Consider the following 18616-nt stretch of genomic DNA (forward strand, 5'->3'; position numbering starts at 1 on the left):
TCTGCTTAAAATATTATGTAATTCTTCATGCAAGTTCTGTTTTCCTTTTTTAAATACTGATTAAGTTCTATAATAGAGATAAATATGATGAAGAAATATCCTCAGGTCAATAGTTTTGAAGTACTGGGCACTTTTGATTTGAGATTAACTCCACTGAAATGATTCTGCAGCTTAGATGAAATTTAAATAAACACCCAAAGGTCTCATAAAAATGGGCTTCCAAATGAAAATGTTCTTATAAGAAATTTAAAATAGAGTTGCATTCATTACTCTGAAGAACAGCTTTACCAGCTCCTGAATTGTTTTCACTGTATACACGTTTCTTTGGCATATTGAGCCAGTTCAGCATACACAGCCCAGAAAATACTTGGGTTATTTAAAAAACACATGTAGCCATAGTTCACTTTTGTTATTCATTATTTTGTTTTTAGTTTTCTGGTGAGGAAATAAACATTTCCTAGTCAAGAAATGGTTTGAATCCCAATTCTACACAGAAAACAAAAAGCCATGCAATTGTGGCACAATGTGCAGTACAGTAAAAGATTCTCCTTCCAGTGGTTTTCTTTACCTACTCTTTTAAGGAATAGTATACTAATGGGTCTCAAGGTCTTAAGTAAGTCTAGGTATTTGTGAATACAAATTTAGAAGACAGAGATTGAGTGAAATATCTCTTTCAAACATTGTCAAATCTGGATCTCTGTGGGGCCTTCACCAGTAACAAATCTGCAGATTTCATTTGAATATCATCTCTGTCCTATACAGATTGAGACTTTTTCTTCCTGCAGTTGTCCGTTTTACTGGCAAAAATTTATATTTTTGTTGCCAGTGATAATTCTGCCTAATATAAAAGATGTGATTGTCCTTCTTTTCATAGAGTATTTCAGCTGATTCTCTGTAAAAAGAACACATTTATCCATATTTGTCTCTCTCTCTCTCTCTCTCTCTTTTTTTTTTTTTTCTTTTCCCCTCTTATTTCATTCTGTTCCTTGTTGCTTTTTGTACTTCCTTTTCTCAATGCACAATTCAATTTTACTGTTTGTATGTGAGTGGAGGTGATCCCTAGGGAGGCATCAATAATGCTATGCTTTGTGTCTTCTTTCATGCTTTTGTACCAACATTTGGGAAAAGAAATAAAACAGAGTTTCTGGTCATTTCAAACTGAGAGCTAGCAGATGAGGAAATAATTATCATCACTCTGCTTATTGACAGAACCATTTTTCCTGTAACCTTCTTTGTCCTTGATCTTGGAGAGGATCAGAATGTATGAACTTTTCTAACTTCATTTTCCAAAACTTAATAAAATGATGCAACAATTATGTGAAGAAAGCGTAAGAGCTGGAAGATGAAGCCAGGAGAAATGTAACGACTAATATATATGTGTGCTCAGGTGGCCAAGAAGGCCAATAGCATCCTGGCTTGTATCAGGAACAGTGTAGCCAGCAGGACCAGGGAGGCAATCATCCACCCTACTCTGGTGAGACTGCACCTCGAGTAATGTATTCAGTTTTGGGTCCCTCAATACAAAAAGGACATTGAGGCCCTGGAGCGTGTCTAGAGAAGTGCTATGGAACTGGTGAAGTGCCTGGAACACAAGTCCTATGAGGAGCGACTGAGGGAACTGGGGTGGTTTAGTCTGTGGAAGAGGAGGCTCAGGGGAGACCTTATTATTCTCTGCTCCCCACACTTGAAAGGAAGGCATGGGAAGCTGGGGGTCAGCCTCTTGCAGATAACTATTGATAGGACTAGAGGGAATGGCCTCAAGTTTCACCAGGGGATGTTCAGGCTGGATATTAGGAAAAAAATTCTTCTCAGAAAAGTCAGGCATTGGAAGAGGTTGCCCAGGTTCGTGGTTTGGTAGGGGGATGGTTGGACCAGGTGATCTTGGAGGTTTTTTCCAACCTTAATGATTCTATGATTCTCTCTCTATAAATATATATACAGATATATATATATCTACAGATGTAGTATATATAAATGTAAAAAAACACAAGAGTGATTGACAATGTAACAACACTGTATCAAACAAAAAACTACCTTCTCCACTGCTTATTCTTCCTATGCAGGTATGGAGACATTTTTGCAAGAGTAATATAATTTGATGGACTTTATTAAGGAGTAACAGAAGGGAATTGGAAGACCATATTTATGTAGGCAGTCAGCTGGGCAGTGACGGTGGTAAATGGTGAAAAAAAGCAACTGCAATGATATTCTATGTGGAATGGAGTCAAGTCACTGTGGTTTGAGGTTGTCTACTGGATTTAAGCTTCTCAAGGGAGATGAAAGAACATGATAGTTGTGTACATACTAAGGAAGTTTAAGGATGAAACTCACATTTAATTGCTTTATGATGTCAAAGCTGAAAAGCAACCATAGACATCTGGGAGCATGAAAATTCAAAAAACAAAGTCTTAATATGTTGTTGGTAACTTCAGACTTAAGCACATACAGGTTTTTGCGTCTATATTTTCAACTGAGTTGCTTTTATTTGTCTCAGTCCTCAGTAGAAACCTCAGTAGAAAGGATGTCTCTTATTAATCAGCATATTGCTGGGAAAGTGGAGTGAAAACTCTTCCAAAATTTTCTATTATATCGATCATTATACATGTATATGTAGCTTTGTATCCATAACTTATCTGTAAGTCTGTATGTGGCCATGGCACTGCTAATGCCATTCTAATTCTGTTTAACTTTCTTGAAAATAAGAATTTTCCTGTGGGCAGACATTTTAAATGTCAGGTGCTTTTTGGTGACTTTTTTTTTTTTTTTTTTCTTCTCCGCTGTTTCATCTTGATAATGGTTGGAAACTAAAATATAATGTTCCTCTCACTTTGAGAAAAAAAAGTTTAAAGAACGTTTTAGCAGTTTCAATACTTTACTGCTTTTCTGTTCTTTTCTGAACTGATTTTTCTTTAAAGAGCTTTTCTACCTTTGATACTCTGTTAGGTCACCTTGTTATATTAATGACTGTGGAAGGAATCCTTTAAAAAAGGAACCATTGCACTATATAGCAGCAGATATGGAATCTCTACCTTCTCAATATCTCCAAAATTAGAATAATTTCCCTTAGCAGCATATGGTCTCATCATAATAACACTTACTTTTATGTTGTTTTTTGTTGCTTACTAAGATCCTATGTAAGATGTATATGAGCAACACTTTGGAACATACAAGAATTGATATAAAAACAGATATTTTTTTTCTTTGGAGAAAAGAAGTTGTAGACTCATTAGTTTCAAATGAATTAAATTGCTGTCTGCTCTGATTATATCTATTAACAACATATTTTATTTCACTTACAGTAAACAATCTGTGGAAGCCAGAGAGTTTAAATTCTGGACTGTGTAAATGATGAAATATTGTCATCAAGATAGCTGTACTCTTATATTGATGCACACTTAGGGACAAGTCGTAACACTTTGTTTTTACCTTGATGGTCTTGATGCATCAGAAACTGCATAAATCTGACTATTCTGCTGAGTTTTGTCTAGTGTTACAAATGGTTTCAAATCCTTATTGTACTTTTTGAATACTTTGTCTTCTTTAAAATATATATAAACAACCTTGTAAAAGGTTACATATGTGAAACCTGATCTTTCTTTAATCAATATTCTCTAGAAAATGTACTAACTGGGCCATAGAATATATCGTAGACAATTTTAAATGTTCTGCATTCATTTAATTCCTCGTATAGCTCTATTGATTTCTGTTAGGATGAATCTCACACACTCAATCCAACTGCAGTGTGATTAATTGGTAAAAGAGAATAGCAGAAAACTCATTAGAGACCTGATTCTGCTTATTCATTATGTGAGTTGTATCAGTTTACCTGGAGCATTATTGGTTTCCATGAGACCATATAGCACAATGGCCTGCATGTGTGTGGACCCATTTATAGAAGTAAAAGCCAGAGCAGTTTGTTCTGTGAATAATGACAGAAATCCTAAAGTACCCTAAGGTGTCACACTTGGAGACAAATACAAACCATGGAAACTGCAACTATAAGTATTTTCTGTTTGAGAGCTACTTAAGTGTTCTGAGTGTGTTTAGTTTGACTTCCTATGTAAAACAGTCTTACAATTTTCTTCTAGTGTTCCATCATCAAGGCCAAGTTGCACCAAATGTATTTCTTTGGTTTAAGAAAACAGATACGCTATCTTTCAAACTATATATATAAACTTTCATTTTTTCATAGGAAAAGGATGATGTTCAAATTATTGTATACCTTTTTTTTGTTGTTTTGTTTGTTTGTTTGTTTGTTTGTTTTTATCTCTTTTTGCTAGACTACTGTAAATGACCTTGAGACATCAGAGTTTTTGTCCTGCTGTCTTTAGAGACAAGTTAATTTGTTGACAGTCTACAAAAGGCACATATAAGTAAAAACTCCCTCCTTCTAACAGCATAGAATCATGTATATATTCCAGCCTCTATTTTTTTAAGCATCAATTCAATTGCTAAAAACTTGCTGTTTATATACTATATATGTATAAAAGAACACCTCAGCTGGTAGATTAAGGAAACACTAAATTCAATAATGAACACTGAAAATTCTGTTATTAATATGCTGTGTCACACTTGGCAAATATACGTCTGTTTAATTCAGTAAAGTCTTCAGTTCCCATTGGGGATTATTTTATAGTTTTGATCTTGTAATAGTGTAATAGATATTGCGGGGAGGAGGAGGGAGGAAAGTTTGTAATACATACGCATTTCACTACTATGTAATAATCAGCCATTTATAATTTACGTATCCTTGTCATGTATCATACAGAAATACAAGAAGGCAGCTTTTACTATTTTTCTTCATGGTGAACTAAAAGTAGCCTTTCTTTATTATTATTATTATTATTATTATTATTATTATTATTATTATTATTAAACATGCGTTTCCTGCTTTGAAGCAACTTTCCCATTACATTGTGTAGTAAATGCCATGCTGCTTAGTCTTGTGCAAGGTAAAATAGTTTTGATACCTTTCTGATACCCTTAAAGCATTTCACAGAGGTCAATGGAAGGTTTATTCATTACTAGCAGTGTTTGACTTTATCTTCATATTTATGCCAGCCAAAAGGCTTTCTCAGAACACACCCAACAGACCAAGTTTTGTGCAAGATGCTGGGGGCCTAATGCAACAAACTTATAAAAATAGAAAAGTTCATGGACCAAAAACATGCTCATTTACTAAAAGTACTTTTAAGTTCTTCAATAAACATATAGTCTCACTGCCTAAGATTATATGTATATAATGAATGAGACAATAAGTCATACTATTGATGAATCTGTTGAAGATGGGTGCTATTTTTCTTGATGTGATAAAATGGAGAAGCAGAGGTTAAATGAACCAGCATTAGGGTTATAATCTTCCATGGGCACTAAAAGTGTTTGTGCACTTAATCTTCACCAAACCCTACATCCTATATGTTTGCTTCAGCAAATGCTAAATGCTAGATGCTAAATATGTATAATTAAGGCAGACTGAAAACTTTGTTCTTCTCTTACATTTATTTGGATCACTTTTTTTTTTTTTTTTTTTTTTTTTTTTTTTTTTTTGTCATCATTGTCTAAGCAACAGGTCTCTGATTTATCACTTTCAGGGAAAATATTTAACTGTCACAGCACCTTAACTTTCAGCTGAATCAGACAGATTATATTATACAGATTTATACAGAAGTGCCTTTATAAAGACACAACCACTGTAGCAGGTGTCCTTCTGTTCATGTTCTTTACAATGATAGTAATTGTCACAACATGTCAAAGATGGGGCAGTCCCAGCCTCAGAGAAGAACCGTTACGGACTGACCAGAATCCCTCCCCCCATTACCCAACCCCACTGCCAAGGCAGGGTAGAGGAGTCAGGAATGAAGCAGAAAGTGAGTGAAGTGAAATTGAGAGAGGGAAGAAAGGGGATGATAGAGAAATGGTGTTTTAGATTTTGTATTTATTATTCAACATCCAAGTCTATTTTTAAGTGGTAATAAATTAATTTCTCCCAAGTCTGTTTTTCCCATGATGACAATTTGTAACTGATCTCCCTGTCTTTATCTCAATCCTTAAGCATTTCCATTTTATTTTCTTTTTGTGTGCTGTTGAAAAGGAGGAGCGAGGGAGCACCTTGGTGGGCATCTGGCAGTCAGCCAAGGTCAGCCCACCACAGATGGTTACGTCATTTTATCAAAGGGTTTTATTTTCTGCTCTAATAGAGCATTTATACAAAGTTGTTTGGTCCTTAGAAAGATTGGTGGCAATACATTTTGGTTTTTCTTTGGATTTTTTTTTACTTCTTTATGGAGTTTGCTTTGGCCTGAAGAGGACAGGTATAAATGTTTTGTAAAAATAAAAAATAAAAAATAAAAAAGGGGGAGCTCAGTATGCCAACTTTTTTTATATGCTGTTAAAAGCCTCCCTGAAATATGAATGTCTCTAGATCTTACTACCCAGTGCTCTGTAGCAGATCTCATTCACCTGGATATTTGTGAAGGTTTCTTGGATGTATATTATTTAAGACAGAATATGTTGAGAGTTGAATGAAATTTGGCTTCATCCTGAGTGCTTATATAACTCACTTATTGCCAAACTTGTCACAGTGTTTCTTCTGATATATCAGATGTATGTCTGTATCTGACATGTTTACCCATATTAAGTTCATTTATATGGATGATGCTCACGCACAACCTCTGAACCAACAGACAGTAACTGTCTTTGAGAGACATGGAGGATGAATTCCTTGAAAAGCTTTTTGGAGTGCTTCTCTCTGTTAGCACCTACAGTCCATTTCATGGAAAAATTAGATATCAGTTCAAACCATCACTGAGGTTAGTTTGAGACAACATGCTTGCCTTTGCTTTGAATCGAGCACTTACTGCTAAGAGGTATCTTGCTGCCTCTCAGCTGCTCAATGGCACTGGGTAATTGAGACAGTTCCTAAATGTGTGATGATCTTCCCTTCACTCTGTACCAGTATAAATTGCCCCTTCCTCATTTCAGCCCAAGCTGCTTCACAGGAAGAGCATCCATGTGACCAGGCACCTCTTCCTCCCCTTCGACAGGCACTAGTAGCTGCTGCTCTTCATAGGTGTCTGGCACATGGTGTTGTGCGGGCCCTCCTCATGTTTGTCACACAAATGGGTGGAGAGAGTCAGAGGAAGCTCATGAAGACATTGACCTACACAGCAAGATCTCAAACTAACAGCAGAGAAGATTTTTCAAACTGGTCTGGTTAGGTTACATTTTTTCAGACAATTTCAATGAAAATTCTAAGATTCTCATCAAAATGATACATTTGAGTTATAGCTAGTTATGATACGTTTTAAAAATAAGCTCTTGTAACAATCACAGCTAGGGAAATGAAACATTTGCAATGATTCCACCTGTTTTGTTTTGGTTTTGTTATTTTCCTTTTTTTTTTTTTTTTCATTTTGATCCATAACAGGATAGCCTTTTTTAAGTCTTAAAATTTGTCAATATGGACACTTAATTTTAAGTGTGTTCTTGGAAGTTTGTAAATAAAATTTTTCAATTTCCATATGTTCAAAACTCAAACATTAGTTTTACTTTTCCTCGTATGTTTTTGCTGTGTCATTTCAAATATCTAGTTCTCATTTAAGACCAAAGTGAACACTAATGAGAACAGAGGTTGAATATACTGGAAAAGATGACATTTCTGGGGGTAGTATATGAAAATGAGGAACTCAAAAATGCTAGCAAGCCTAAACTTATTCTGTATATTGTGTACTGAAATTGACTAGGTCTAATTCCAAAATCATACATATAAGTCTGGAAAACAATCTTTGCAATCAACTTAATAATATCTTTTTCAGTTTATAAAAACACAAAACGCAGTAGAAACACAGACTGATTTAACAAAATAGGCCCATTCCCTGATTCATTTTCTCATGAATCAAACTAAAACACATTCCACAAGGCTGCAGTGCCCTCATAAGTCACATGAAAAGTCACATTAAAAAACAAAACAAAAGAACAAAACACAACATATATTTAGCTTCAAAATACTTACCTATTGGGTAGTTGTTCGCTGTACATATTTATTAGTGTTTCAATTTGTTTCAATGGCTTTTACAAAGAAATAATAGACAGATAGAGCTTTTCTCTCCCAGACTGCCTCCTGTATCCCCAATGGCACTCAGTCAGCTTCCTGCAGCAAAGCTTCCACTCATGCTGTTCCCTTCCATTAGCACCTTAGGGAATACAGAGATGAAGAGATTTGAGTGTTTATCTGAAAGATACACTGAGGGTGCTGTTGAAGCAGTATTTTAGAAACTCACTGGTATACGGCAGTTCATAGGAATTTGAAAAAAAAAAAATCCCAACATAACACAGTTTACATAAATTGAAAAGTTTCAGAACCATATTTCATACTGAGGAAATATCTGCTCTTTGTTGCCTCTGTATATATTCTTTAATAATTATTTTATAGAATTTCTGATAAAGGATAAGATGATTTTCTGAACAAGCTGGAAAATATTAACAGACTATTTAAAACCAACAATTGAATAGGAGTTTGGTGAGGCTTGAAACAGTTATGTACTTTGATAAGAAAGGCTTATACTTTTAATATTACCAGTAAACTACCAGTTAGGAAATTTAAAGGAAATACTCTTTTAAAGCATCTCCAAGGAAAACAACACACTGTTTTGGGGAGAGGGAGTATGCTTTTAATCTTTCACAACTGAGAGGTTGATTTTAGAGGAAGAGTTAGTCTGTTCTGCAGTGAATACAGTCATCCTCCAAAGTACTAGTACCAGAATCCTTGGAGAGTGTAGATACCTTTTACACTCCATGCATGAGCTACTTGTGCCATGCATGAGCTGAATCAGGTCCTAAGTGTACTACCTGGGGAAAACAGCCAGTAGCTCTTCTCAGAAGTTATGTGTAATTAAGACAACATCTCATGTAATGCTTACTGGGTAAATTCCAATTTATTCATCTTTGAAAGGCCATTACTTTTAATGAAAATATACCATGTAGTCCAAAGTAGCATAGGCATCTTCCTTTAATATTTTTGTACCTTACTGTATTGGAATTCATGGCATCTTTAAAATAAATGAAAACACAGACATCTAATCATTATTTGAAGAAAAACTGATAAATAAAGATGAAGCTGGAAAATTGTCCAGGCCCTAAGATAGCAAAATAGTGTATTATCACCGTCTTTGAGAGGCAGCTGAGAAGATCAGTAAGAAACATAAACATCAACTGCAGAAGCAAACAAAATTTGGACTTCCATTCACTCAAAGCCCTGCATAGTTTTGACTAGACTTTTATCTACTCTGATTTGACTGTTTACTTCAGTCTTCAATGTCATTCAGAATTTATTTTCCATGTTTGCCCTTTTATCCTTTTTATTGCTGTAACTTTCTCTCATTACCTTTTCCTTCCCTTTCATTCCAGCTTCAACTAACTCTACGTATACTTCACCCCTATTTAAAAAGTGAATTAAAACACTGTAGCCAGCTATCAGATAATTTATTCTTAATTTATTCTTTTTTTTTTTTTTTTTTTTTTCCCATTCTACCTTTCTGTGTTTGAATTGTTTTAGCTCACAGCCTTTTCAGACAGAAGCCCATATATTTCTCTAAGCAAAGAACCTAGCACATTGGGGCTCCATGTTATGTTACAATTCTAAGATGCATGATTAGCATCCATGATAATACTTGGTGTCAGCTTGAATTAAATACAATGCAGTCCATGTTATAAATGAGTCCATGGAGACTCATTTTATATGTGTGCAGGGACAAAACTGTCCTATCACATAGGTATTAGAAAGATGAATGTGTTAGTAATTGAAAACAACTTGTTTCAAAACTAACATTTATGGTTCCATACATATAACACAAAGCATGACTTTTTTTTTTTCTATTTTAACTAAGAGCTGCTTTCTCATATTTGCATACATAAATGAAACCACATTTGAAAGTATAATTTCAGTGTGGACTAGATAAAAAATTACATTATCAAGACCTTTCGATAATAAGAGTTGATATAATATCTGTCAGGTGTTATTCTAAACATGTATTTTGTGTTACAGAATTTGGGCATGTAACCAGATTAGATACAAACTAAATCTGTTAGAATCTACCATACAGTAATTCATTAAGGATGTGGATAAAATTCCTAAGAAATGCACAGGAATTTCACCATGGGCTTTCTTTTAATGTGATGCAGTGAATAGTGATATGTTTCCAAATTATACAAGTAACATTAGAAAACTGACAGTAAACTGTGCTTTTATGAAGACTGCATTGTACAAATGATAAAGGCTGAAAAAAAAAACAAAACACAACAACAACAAAACAAAACACATTATTTGCAATGTAATTAAAAACAAACAAACAAAACAACAGTAGGGTATGTCTGCTTTGCATTTTTTTATCACGAGACATGGGGGATAAAAGACCTTTCCATCTGATGTGCTTCAGTGCTCTCCATCTAATATAAGAATATTAGTGGTCACCATCCCTGAAATGGCTTAGCACAGCATTCATGCACAACTAGGCAGTGTATTATTGTACAGGACAAGAAGAAGTGATTTTTAAGCAAATATGAGCCACTGTCTGGGAATGCCTGTAAGAAGGGTGGAATACAGACAGAACAAAACAGGAAATTTTGTTTTCTTTCTAGGTTCTTTGCAGGGACTTCCCCTGTATTCTAATATCAATGATATACTGAGTATTTTAATTCGATTTGGTATATCATTATTGGTGGAGGCAAAATAGTGACACATTAAATTCAAGCTGAGCTATAATGGAAATCCTGTATTCATTATGTATGTATTAAAAATAATCAAGTCCATTATACCACCAAAATAAATCCCAAAGAAATGCAGAAAATTATTGTTAAAATGCTATTTTAAAGTGTTATCAGTTGAGTCATTCTCTGTAACTAGAGATTGCTGTTGTTTTCTTTTCAAAGGCAACCAATCCTTTACCCTTTCCAAAGCAAACACTTAGAAATAAAGTGAACCTTCTCACCTTTCATAATAGAAGCAAGGATATATATATATATATATGTATATATATACATATATATATATATATATATATTTTTTTTTTTTTTTTTCTGTGAGGGTCACCAAGCACTGACACAGGTTTTCTGGAGTGATTGTGTAGTCTCCATCCTTTGAGATATTCAGGAGCTCTCTGAACATGGTCCTGGGTACCTTGCTCTAAGTGACCATACTTCGGCAGGTGTGTTGGACAAGATGACCTCCAGAGATCCCTTTCAAACTCAACCATTCTGTCATTAAATTAAAAATTACATTTTGTTATTGCAATCACCTTCCCATTCCCTCTAAAATTTCTCAGGTAAATATATGTATTGCTTACTGTACAAACTAAAGGAATTCATACTGTAGATCATGAGATTAAATATTTGGGGACATACTTGTTTTGTGTAATACAGAACGGTTCTGAAAATTATTTCTGCTAATTGAAACCTGGGTGAATTACTATTTTATCTATAAGAAGATTCTGCTGTAAGTATTTTATAAAGCTGTTAATATCTTCACATGAGGATGTTCTACTGCAGTTTCCTACCTGTAAACATCCTTAGCATGAGAACAGTTCATTTTTACCATAGCTTATTCTTCTACTATATTAAGATTTTAATTTATTAACCAATGTCATTGTCTGTAATTTACACATCAGGAGACAGGAAAAATTTTGAAATAGAGTGTATGAGATTTAAGAAAGCTCCTTTCTGTGTGTGGTGTTGTACAACAATCAGTTTGACACTTCAAACATAGAATCAGAGAATCACAGAATCACAGAATTTTCTAGGTTGGAAGAGACCTCAAGGTCATCGAGTCCAACCTCCAACCTAACGCTAACAGCCCTCCACTAAACCATATCCCTAAGCTCTACCTGACGTTTATTTGGCCAATTCTTCACTTTGATATCCAGGAGAAATAGTTACTATAAAGAATTCTGTTTTAAAATCTATTTTGCATATGTCTCTTGCTACTAAAATGTTCTTTTTGGCTAAATCAAAGCTTCTTCACTGGCATGCTGAAAGGCAAATCAGCATGTCTCTACCAGATTTCAGCTTTCTTGCACCAACTACTTCTGTGCTAAGTCTGTATGCAAAAAGTGACAGTAGTATGTATAATGAAGAAAGTGTTTTGTTCAATAATTTTAATTCATTCTGAATTGTTTTGACTCCCTCTTCTCATTTCCACAAAATAAATAAATAAATACCTTGAACAGGTATCAGCTCTTGATATTTGGACAAGAAATGGAGAGAGAGTAAGAAAGGATTAGTGAAAGAAATGTTAGGCAGCCTTTACTTTTCCAGAAGTATTTTCACTTATATATCTGAGAATGAGAAATATGCAATGTCCATGGTGCCTCCTTTTTTGAAATGAAGACATTGTTCCATAACTAACTTTTCTTCTCCTTCAGATAGAGAGACAACAAAGTCTCCTCAGAATCATAGAATCATGGTATGGTTTGGGTTGGAAGCGACCTTAAATATCATCTAGTTCCAAACCAACTGTCTTTGGCAGAGACACCTCTACTTGACTATGTTGCTCAAAGCCCCACCCAACCTGGCCTTGAACACCTCCAGGGACACATCCACATCTTCTGTGGGAAGCCTGTGCCAGTGCCTACCATGCTCACAGTGAAGAATTTCCTTCTTATATCTAATCTAAATCTACCCTCTTTTATTTTGAAGCTGTTACTCCTTGTTACTATACTTCCTGACAAAAAGTCCCTCCCCAGCTTTCCTGTAGGCCCCCTTTAGGTACTGAAAGGCTGCTATAAGGTCTCTCTGGAGTCTGTTCCTTGCCAGGCTGAACAACCCCAACTCTCAGCCTGTTTTCAATGGAGAGGTGCTCCAGCTCTCTGAACATCTTTGTCTCTGATAGGTGGACAATAGTTGTCAAGTCAGGCAACTATTGTATATTAAATTACATAAAGCAAATGAGCATTTTGTATTCTATTCTAATAACCTATAATAACCATAACCTATTTCAGGTTGTTGCTTATTTTTCAAGTTACTTTACTGTTTTTTTTTGTTTTGTTTTGTTTTGTTTTTTAATAGTTTATCATTTCCACATTTCATAGTATGGTTTTTGTTATGGAAACATTTGCCATTGACACAAGTTAAGCTTAGTCATAGCCACATGGGCAAAATAAAACTGGCTTATATAGTAGTTGAAAATTTATGTAAAGGTTTTGGAGATAATCAAGATTTTTATGATGTTTGTGGCTGTGCATATGTATGTATGTGCACAGATACATACACACAACTCATGAAGCTGTAATATCAAGATTTTGATCTGCATAAATTTGAAAGGACGTTGTTGCATAATGTGTCCTAAGAGAGACTCCAATAAAACAATTTGTTGTATGACCCCATTGTACATTCTGTACAAGCTATACATTTAGAAGTGAGATCTTTTCAAAGGTGTGCTGGGGTTCTGTTAAAATATATAGGGTATATCAGAAATACACAGTAGTACTGTTCCCATATTCTCTTGTTTGTTGTATTTATTTAGTGCATTTAAGAATAGTGAATCTCTTGGTCATATTTCTTCAAGATGTTCATTCTTTTCAAAGCTCTAGAGCTACATGCTAGGTTGAATGAAAATCAGCACCATGGGAAAAAGTGTGATACAGGAAGGCAGAAGACCCTTTGCACCATTTTCATATTACATAAGCAAAGTCCTTTCTTTATGAGCTGAGGCTAGCATTGCAATAGATGAAGTAAAGATAGCTATAGACTACAGATTTAATGTTAACTTTAATGCTAAATATGTGTAGTTTGTGATTAAAACAAAATCCTTTAAAAGTCAATGAAAGTTCCTTGATTATAATATAATTAATTAATATAATAATGCATATAATTATAATATGAATTAATAACCTGGCAAATGGTGACATTTGTATTTACCACGAAAGGCTACAAATGATAATATTTGTATTTTTAGTCACCTATAAAATAAAAGGCATATAAATGCAATAAAAAGGTAGGATAACTTAGGATAATTAGGTACTTACGTTTTTGTTTTAGAAATCTTTACTGATATTCAACTCTTTCCCATTCTAAATTTGACAAAATCAAAGATAATTTAAACTGGAATTCTTCTTTAAAGTATCTTTATAAATAAAACAGTGAGCTAGGAGCATGATGATTTACCAACAGCAGTATCTACTTAACACTCAAATTAATCTAAAAAAATAATATATATATATATATATATATATATTTATATATGTATATATGGAGTTGTAACTATGGCCATGAAGTTCCATTCTCTATTTCCAGCTGGGTAATTGTCTGATTTCTCAAATGGGAAAAACCTGGGAAAGCTGATCTGAATTTCTTGAAATTTAGAACAGTATCAGACATATCTCACCTAACTTTAGCCAAGTAAAAGTTCATTTTTGATACTGACATAGTTGTCTAGACCATCTTTATAGTCACAAGGAAACAGAGTGAAGGGCTTCCTCCAAGAACAAACAATGACATTGATCTTATTTACCTAGTTATGGATGGTGCGAATGAATCACCTCATTGCAGTGCTCACCTGTAGACATGGACTAGAGGTGGAGCTTTAACAGTGAATGTAAACTAACTACCCTGTCACAATCTTACAGTATTTGAGATGAATCTTATTTCCCTTGTTTAGAAATTCCAGCTTTTTTATTTGGTTAGACAAATAAAATGTTTTGAGCTCTCAGCAAGAGCTCAAAACATAATCATTGTCTTTCTCTAAACTAATGAATTCTATAATTGATCTATCAAATGTTGTTTTCTACCTCATTTCAGTGAGTTTGTTAGCTTTTTCATTCATGGCTTATGAAATGTGAGTTTAATGTATTTTCTCTAGGTGTTCATCATTTCAAACTTTTGCTTTAATTTATGCATTGCGTCATTTCACAAATGCATCACATGCTTCATTATTTTACTTTTTTTTTTTTTTTCCTCCTTACAGTTTATATTTCTTTTTCTGTCTCTTTTCATAAGTTTTATATCTTTGCCAGCTTCATGTAGTCTCTTGATGAGTCCCTGATGTTTAGGAAGTATTTCTCTACTGATTATATGATTCTCAAAATGATTCCTTTTTATTGGTATCAATACTTTTAGTTCAGCATCAGTTGTTTCTCTCAGTATCAGTTGCAAGGATGCTTTTCAGATTCTTAAAGGAGACTACAGGCTTATACCTAAATACATTGTAATTTAACATGTCAATTATTATTTATGTGTATTATTATTACAGCTTTATTGCAGTAGCAAGTCTATACTGTAATTATTGGTAAAGTTTAGATTCTGACCTTAAATTAATGACATCTTAATGGCTCCCCACAGATGTCCTGTAGATGCCAACAGTTGATAGTATAGCTGAATGCAGGTTAATAGAGAGTTAATAATATAACTTTAGTGTATATATAAAATATATTTTCACAATGCATTATAAGTCTTCTTTTTGATATAAGAGAACTTACAATGCCTTTTTTTTTTTTTTTTTTTTCACATTGCCTTTCTTGTTGTATAGCTAGCAAAACCAGATGAAATAAGTGCATTCATAGGATTTATTAGCTCTTGATTCTGTAATACTTACAGAGAAGTCAAAGTACTTGTAGAGCAACCACTGGGAAAAAAAATAAGTTCGATAACGTTTTGAATCAGTTTTACTTGCTTTTGTTTGTTTGTTTCATTTTCTTGTTTATTTTTGTTTTGTTTTTGTTATATGCTGTTGGTTTTTTTCACTCTTCTTGTTAGAACTTTCCTGGTGAGTTTACCCATGTATTTACTGTATATCCAAAAAATAAAAATAAAAATAAAAAATAATAAAAAAGACATGATATATATTGAAGCAATGCACGACATATATTGGAGCAATGAAGCGATCAATCCAGCTTAGACTGTGAGATAAGTTTTATAACTCCCAAGTGGAATGCAATTTGTATGCTGTAAAGGACATGTAAAAAAAAACTGTAAAGCTTTGTGGACATGAAATGGAAGAACCTATTCTTGTTAGTAACAACTGTGGAAAGGATTTGAGAACCACGGATAATAAATTTACTTTCAGCATGATTAGCAGGTGGCCTAATGTGGTCTTTGAATGCATGGACATAAGAATAGTCATAGATATAGCTAAAATACGTTATAGTTGTAGTAAGTTGAAGTAGTCATTGATAAGTCCCATTGTTTCAATTTTCGTAGTCAACAAATTCAAAATGTTGTCAGTAGCTAAAAAGGATTCTTCTTACATTTCCCCCTGCCAAAAAAAAAAAAAAAAAGAGTTGTAATCCAGAAATTACATTATATTATGATTAAAGAATTTTGAACTACTGGGTTGATCAGGTCATATCAAATATCAAATATCAGGTCATCTGATAAGTTAAATACCTGCATGAAGAAGAGTTTTCTGATTGAACATAATTCCTTACTCTGCTAAAAAAAAAAAAAAAAAAAATTTAGAGAAGACTACATTTCAAGACTGAAAGTTGAAACTAAAACATAGAAACAAAACAAATCTCAGATTTTTAATGCCAAGGGCAATTAAATAGTGGAGTAATTTATTCAGAGATCTGATTAATTTCATCCTAAATAAGAACTTTATATCAGCACTCTATAGTTCTATAACATATATGTAATAGATAAAACAGAAGTTGTGGGTTGATATGAAGTTGTGGGTTGACAGAAGTTGATATGTTAAGGTGAATTATCCTCTCACATGCAAGATTTGCTGGTTTTTTGTTTCCAATTTTTGAAATTCTATAGCTGGTATTTCTTAAGGGTATCTATTTACAGGAGAAATATGGCCCATATGAATAGCCAGAGTGCTGTTTTGGCACCCACTGCACTTCTCGTAAAACAAATAAGGCCAGAAAAGACAGCAGTGACAGTGGTAACAGAAGGAATTCCACCTACATAACAGAAAAGAAAGACATTTCTCCAAAAAGAGGGTAATGGTTCTGTAGCTGGATGCTGCATGGAGGTGGGAGGGTGAGCTGTGTGAAGAAGCTGAATGTTGTTTACTTTACTGTGGCTGGGTCAGCTTAGAAGATCTCCCCATGGACATCAGATCTGCCACACAAACCCAGAGGGTAATTTAAGAGTTCAGCTGAGCTGGAGGCAATCTGTGACTGCTGAATTCTTCCAATGTGTCAGCTCATCTGGAAACACCTAAGCATGAGTGATAAGAGTGGGTGGGAAGAACAAGGTGCTTCTGAAGAGTGATGATATGATTTTAGGGGCCATTGCAGCAAATGCAATGTCGACATATCCATGAAAAGATTGTTCTGTTTTGGAACAAAGTAATAAGGAATAAAACAGACCAAAACAAAATCCCAAATCAGAAACAAACAAACAAAAATATGATAGGGAAATAAAATCATTTTGTAAGATATTTTGAAAAAAAAAATGCAAACAATTAACTAAGACAGTCCTAAGACTGAAGTCTTAGATCCTAAGTCTTAGTCCTAAGACTTGAAGTTTTTCACTTTCTAGGATGGTCCAAAGGGGTTCTTGCTTCTTTATTGCAAGCTCTGTAGCCTTGTTACAAACAAAATATATGAGCTCTAGAGGTATTGGGCCCTTGAGTCAGTGCGCTCAGAGTTCTGGGCTACTTGCCTGTTCTGGATGGATACATACATGAAGGCATTCTGAAGTATAGGCCATACATGAACTTTCCTCCCTTTTCTCTTCTTATTGGTCAATTAGTATGGATTACCAAGAGCCAGATTTTAGGATGCACTACTTGGTAAATGATGTCAACAGTTGGTAAATTTGTCTTCAAGCTAGGTGTATAGGCTACTTCTGCTTCATAATTTAAATGTAAACTGTAAATTTTATGATGCTCTAGGTGGTGCCTAGATCAGATTTGAAAACAGTAGTTGCAGAATAGCAATGGTACTGTGCTTGGAGGTAATGGCACAGAAACGTTCTCAGTTGCCTCTCTGTCTTCTGTGCAATCACAGGTACCTTTTTTCTTTTAAACTTCACTTACTTTTCTGTTCAGTTTTGTCCTGGTTTCAGTTAGAACAGAATTAATTTTCTTCCTAGTAGCTGGTGGAATGCTGTGTTTTGGCTTAGGATGAGAAGAGTGCTGATAACACCCCGATGTTTTAATTGTTGCAGAGCAGTGCTTATACCAAGCCAAGGACATCTCAGCTTTTTGCTCTGTCCTGCCAACAGGCAGGCTGGGGGTGCAGTAAGAGCTGGGAGGGGACAGACCCAGGACAGGTGACCCAAACTAGCCAAAGGGGTATTCCATACCATCTGACGTCATGCTAAACAATATATAGGGGTGGCTAGCCGGGGGGAGGGGGCCGGACTGCTCGGGGTTAAGCTGGGCATCGGTCAGCGGGTGGTGAGCAATTGCATTGTGCATCACTTGTTTGTACATATTATTATTACTTTCCTATTATCACCATTGTAACATTATTGTTATTATTGTTATTATTATTTTGTTATTATTATTTTCCTGTCCTGTCTTATTAAACTGTCTTTATCTCAACTCACGGGCTTCACTTTCCATTTCTCTCCCCCGTCCCAGAGAGGGAGGGGGGAGGGTGAGCGAACGGCTGCGTGGTGTTTAGCTGCCAGCCGGGTTAAACCACGACAGTTTCTACAAATTATGCATGGCTAA

This window comes from Aythya marila, assembly GCF_965140915.1.
Source record: "Aythya marila genome assembly, chromosome: 2".
Taxonomy (NCBI): Eukaryota; Metazoa; Chordata; class Aves; order Anseriformes; family Anatidae; genus Aythya; species Aythya marila.